The 5411-nt window shown below is 46.0% G+C and overlaps 1 non-coding gene across 1 annotated transcript; it reads right to left on the minus strand.

Moving 5' to 3' along the window:
- Positions 1-4172: 4172 nt before the first annotated feature.
- Positions 4173-4245, minus strand: TRNAA-UGC. Its single transcript has one exon. It is a non-coding gene; the product is annotated as a tRNA-Ala (tRNA).
- Positions 4246-5411: the final 1166 nt, after the last annotated feature.

Here is a 5411-nt window from a genome sequence, read left to right on the forward strand (position 1 = left end):
AGCTGTGCTAATGGACCTTACTTTAAATTCATGACCAACTGAGGTCAAGTGGACGTGTAGGGTTCCCCAGCAATCCCACCTCATTTTCTGTATCCGTTCACCCTCCCACTCTCCAAAAGGACTATTTCACATGTTCCACTCTCTTCCCAAACCCTCCTTCTCCATCGTCAACTCTCAGCTGCTGCCTTTACTTCCCATTTTACTGAGAAAATACAAGCAATCATAAGAAAACTTCCATATGCATTATATCTACCAGCTGAAGTCTGGACCCACATATTACGCTTTTCCTCCGGTTGCTATGAATGAACTGTTTATGCTTCAATTGGGAGCCCATCCCTCTGCTTAGAAACTAGAGCCTATCCTCTCTTGTTTATCCAAGCACTTACTCCAACAGTTTCTCTCTCCTTCATCATCAAATTTTCACCCTCTGTCAGATCACTCCCATTAGCCTATGAATATATTACTATTTCTCCTATTTTTCAAACTAGCTCTCTCCTAATCCCACATCCTCTTCAAAAGAGTCACCTGTGCTCACTGCCTTTAATTCCTAACCTCCATTCTCCCTTGACCCCACTTCTATCAGTTTTTTCCCCTCACTTCTCTGCAAAACACACCTCAGGGTGATGAATCACTTGCCAAATGGTGAATTCTCAGTCCCCATCTCACGTGGCCCCTCAGGACTTTTTAACCCCTCTGATCACTCATTCCTTGAAACACTTTTCTTCCCAGGCATCCCAGACACTGACCTCTCCTGGCTTTCCTTCACTGGCTGCTCCTTCTCTGTGTCCTTTGCTGGCTCTTTTCCATCTTCTGACCCCAAAATATCAAAGTGCCCCAGGGCCCTGAACTTGGGCTTCTATATCTCCTCAAAAGCCCATTGAGACTGGTGGTCATGAATCTAAATAAGACCAATTCTCAACCAGGCTCAGGGCTTTAAAGACCTCCTAGAGCTGCTGACTCCTAAATTTGTACTTCCAGCCAGATCACTCCCCAGAATTCCAGACTCAAACATTCACATACCTATTTGACACCTTCTCTGGAATGTTAAATAGTTATATCAAATTTAACATGTCCAACACCAAATTCCAGATCTGGCCCCCAAAATCTGCTTCTCCTGTAGTCTTCCCATCTCTCTAAGTGACCAATCCATCCTTCCAGTTGTTTGGGCCAAAGGCTTGGAGTCAACTCTGACCCCTCAGTTTACCTCATACCAATGACATCCAACCTGTCAGGCAATCCTGACAGCTCTGCAGTGTGTCCGGGCTCTGGCCACCACTCACCACCTCCAGGACTAGGACTGTGTCCCAGCATCCATCATGACTCTCCTGGATCATTACAAGAGAGTCCTAACTGATCTCCCTGACACTGCCTCCACCATCCTTCATTCTAATCTCAATAAAGCTGTCAGAGAATTCATTTAAAATCTAAGTCAGATCACATCACTACTCAGCTCAAAATCCTCCATCTCACTCAGAATAAAAGCCAAAGTGCAAATGCCCTGGTACCTCTTTGGTCCCATCTTCTACCCTCAACTCTGGCCACACTGGCCTCCTTGTTGTCCTTGAGCATGGAAAGTATGTGTCCGCCACAGGACCTTTGCACTTGCTTGCCTCCCTTCCTGTCATGCCATATGTCTGACTTGCTCTTTGTCTTCTTTTAGATCTTTGTTCAAACAGTGTGTTACCAGAGAGGCTTTCCCTAATCATCCTTAGAAAATAGGACCCCCTTCTCCCCTCCCTGTTTTGTTTTTCACCTTAACACTTACTGCCAGCTGACTTGCTATAAATTTTACCTGTCTCCCCCTACTAGAATGTCAATACCACGAGGGCAGGAACTTTATTTATTTCAGAGTCTCCTCCATGCCGAAAGGAATGCCTAACACGGGGTAGGTATCCAATACTATTTGTTGCGCTAATTTAATGACTAGGTGTGGAGGTCACAGGTGCTGGACGAGACTAGGAGGTGGGCAGGAGCCAGATCAGCAGGCTGGCAGGTCTTGCTAAAGATCTGGAGGAGGGTGCGCACGATCATGATGGTGTTCAGAAGAGCTCCCCTGGGCTCCAGGAGGGAGAACAGCTCTTCTAGAAAGGCGATCTTTGTCTTTGAGGGGTTGAGGGTGGGGAGGTATGAGGATTAGCTTTCTGGAAAGGCCTCTTCTACTCGGAGGAGCAGGGGGCTCTGGGACTCAAGAAGTCTCTGCCTTTTGACAAGACTCAACACCACACAGGGCTGTAATTATGGGTAATCAGCCCAGTGCTTCTGAGTCAGCAGCTCTATTAAGCCCTTTACAAAGACAGGTTGTGGCCCCGCCTCCTCCCGGCAAACCTCCCGCGCCGGGAGCCTGCTCCACCCTGCTGGGGCCTCACCGCTGCAGAGCATCGGGACCTGCCCGCGCCGGCGCGCTCCCACCCCGCTTGTCACCCAGCCTCACCCCTCTTGCCCCCTTGCACTCCTCACCCTGAAGAGATTTCAGTGGAGATCAAGTCCAAGGGGCGAGAGGCCAGCTGAGCTTCTCAGTCCCCGAGACAGGAGACGAGGAGTCCCTCGGCACAAGGAAGGCATCGGGCTGAGCAGTGAGCAGGCGCCGCCCACGGACCCTCTCAGGATGAGCCCCCCGCAGACATAACTACTCAGCACCCCCGGCTGCCCCCAGTTAAAAGCTCCCTCTTAACAACACTCCAACTATCCAAACAACTAGACTATTTATTCAGCGTCTCTTTGGACTACTGGGCTCCTCAAACTAAATTTGCCTCCTGCACATTCCTTGAGGGTTTTAATAACCTACCAGCAAGAACAGAAAGTCCGTTTCTCCTAAACTAATAAGTCAAGCCAAGGTGGAAATACCTTTCAAGGACCCCTCCCTTCCCAACTCTGCTGGACTTTCATTGCAGAGGGAAACAAAATTAATTTTGACTTTACTGCCAAGAGGCACCTAATTATTTAGCTTTACCAAGGAAGAGGGGAGGGAAATCACAGTTAGTGAGGCAGAATGTTCCATCTCCAGGCACTCAGGAGCCCAGGATTCTTTCTTGCCTTCTCACATGCTGGGTTGCAGGATTCTTGCCAGCTGCTGACCTCCCAGGCCCTGCTCTCGTGACCTTGCCAGGCACACCCTCCCTCATGGGGCTGCAGGGCCTTGTGAAGAGTGCCAGGCTGAGCCAGGAGCAGTCAGGTTTGCTCTGCCACCAACCACAGGTTACAGGCCAGTGCCATCAGGTATCTTACAAGTGCAGGGCTCCTGGCAACAGAGATCAGACAGCAGGGAGCTCCCGCAAAGACCACAGGCCAGACAAGAGAGCTAGCAATTCAGACAGAGAGCAGCCCCTCTCTGACCCTTCCACCTCCCAGCTCACCACTCATGTCCTTCCACCATTTCCACTTTCTCCAGACCTGAGAGAAGTTGATTCACTGGCTGATAGATTCACCTGCGGGGAGAAACATTTCTGCCCATTCTGGAAGAAGGGAGGAAGAGGAAAATGGGACAGAAGGAAACTAACATTTGAGGGCCTTCTGTCCATTTTCATCTGTGAACCTGGCCTTTTGAAAAATACCTCAGTATCTGAGCTTGGAACAACAGGAGTTGGGTTCGAATCCCAATTTGCCTTGTGTTACCTGTGTGGCTTCGGGCAAGCTACTCAGCTCTCCCAAGCCACTGCAGCTGCACCTGTCAAGTAGGGAGAGTGGTACCTCCCTTCAACGGTGTTTGCAAAGACTAAATAAGATGTTAAGGGGAAGTAAAAGGACCTAGAATTCCTTGTCCAGCCAAACTAGACTCTCTCTGAAATAAAGACAAAAAAGGAAAAACAAAATGGATCCACAAGGAATAAGTGACCTTCAAGAAGTAATAAACTGAAATACATGTGTATATGTCAGTGTGTGTACCCACACAAAAGCGCATGCGTCTATGTATGTATGTATATCTGTACACATATTTTATGTGTTGTATCTAGATTTAGGTATATACAGATGTGTACTGTAAAAACGAACAAGCAAAAACAAAAATTCCTAGAACTAGACCATTGATACGTTTGGTAATTACTCTTTGAATATCAACACAGATGACATGGAAAGAGAGCCAATGCTCACGGATTAGAAGTTGTTTTTTTAAGTCTATTTTTTTTAAAGTTTTCTTTTGATGGGGGAGGTTATTAGGTTTATTTATTTATTTTTAGAGGAGATACTGGGGATTGAACCCAGGACCTCATGCATGCAAAACATGTGCTCTACCACCTGAGCTACACCCTCCCCCTGGAAGATTTAAAATGATTAAACTTGGCTCAATTTCCCTTGAGGCCACCTTCTCGCTGTGTCCTCCCATGGCCTGTTCTCTGTGAAAACACACCCCTAATGTCTCTTTCTCTTCTCATAAGGACATCAGTCACACTGTATTAGGGCCTCACTCTATCAGCCTCATTTTAACTTAATCACCTCTTTGAAGGCCCTATTGGCAAATATGGTTACATTCTGCAGTACTGGGGGCTTGGATTTCAACATATGAATTTGGGGGGTGGGGGAGCGGGAGAAACGCAATTCAGCCCATAACATCATTCAGTGAGGAGCCGGTAGTCTTTTCAACAAATAGCTCTGGGAAAACTGGATATCCACATGCAAAAGAATAAAATTAGACCCTTACCTTACACCTTACGCAAAAATTGACTCAGAGTGGATCAAAGACCTAAATGAAAGACCTAAAACTAGCTTAGAAGAAAACATAAGTGGAAAGCTTCATGACACTGGATTTGCAGTGATTTCTTGAATACAACACAAAAAGCACAGGCAACAAAGGAACAAATAAATAACTTGGACTTTGTTGAAATGAAAAACATTTGTGCCTCAAAGGACACTACCTAGAGGGTGAAATGACAGCTCACAAAATGGGAGAAAATCATATTTCTGATAAGGATTAATGTCCAAATATATAAAGAACTCCTAAAATTCAGCAACAACAACAACAACAACAACAAAAAACCCAAGTAAACCACATAAAAAATGGACATAGGACTTCAATAGACATTTCTCAAAAAAAGATATACCAGTGGCTGACAAGCACGTGCAAAGATATTCAACATCACCAGTAACTAGGGAAGTGCAAATTAAAACCAAATGAGATATTGCTTCACACCCACTAGGACAGCTGTTATCATAACAGTGGAAAATAACAAATGTTGGGGAGGATGTGGAGAAATTGGAACCTGGTACCTTGCTGGTGAGAGTGTAAAATGGTGCATCCACTGTGAGGAACAGTATGGTGGTTTCTCAGAAAGTTAAATATAGATTTACCGTATGATCTAGCAATTCCATTTCTAGGCATATACGCCCTGAAACTGAGGACTCAGATACTTGCAATCAGTGTTCATAGCAGCATTATTCACAACCGCCAAAAGATGAAAACAACCTAAATGTTCATCAAC

Source organism: Camelus ferus, chromosome 23, assembly GCF_009834535.1.
Source record: "Camelus ferus isolate YT-003-E chromosome 23, BCGSAC_Cfer_1.0, whole genome shotgun sequence".
Lineage (NCBI taxonomy): Eukaryota > Metazoa > Chordata > Mammalia > Artiodactyla > Camelidae > Camelus > Camelus ferus.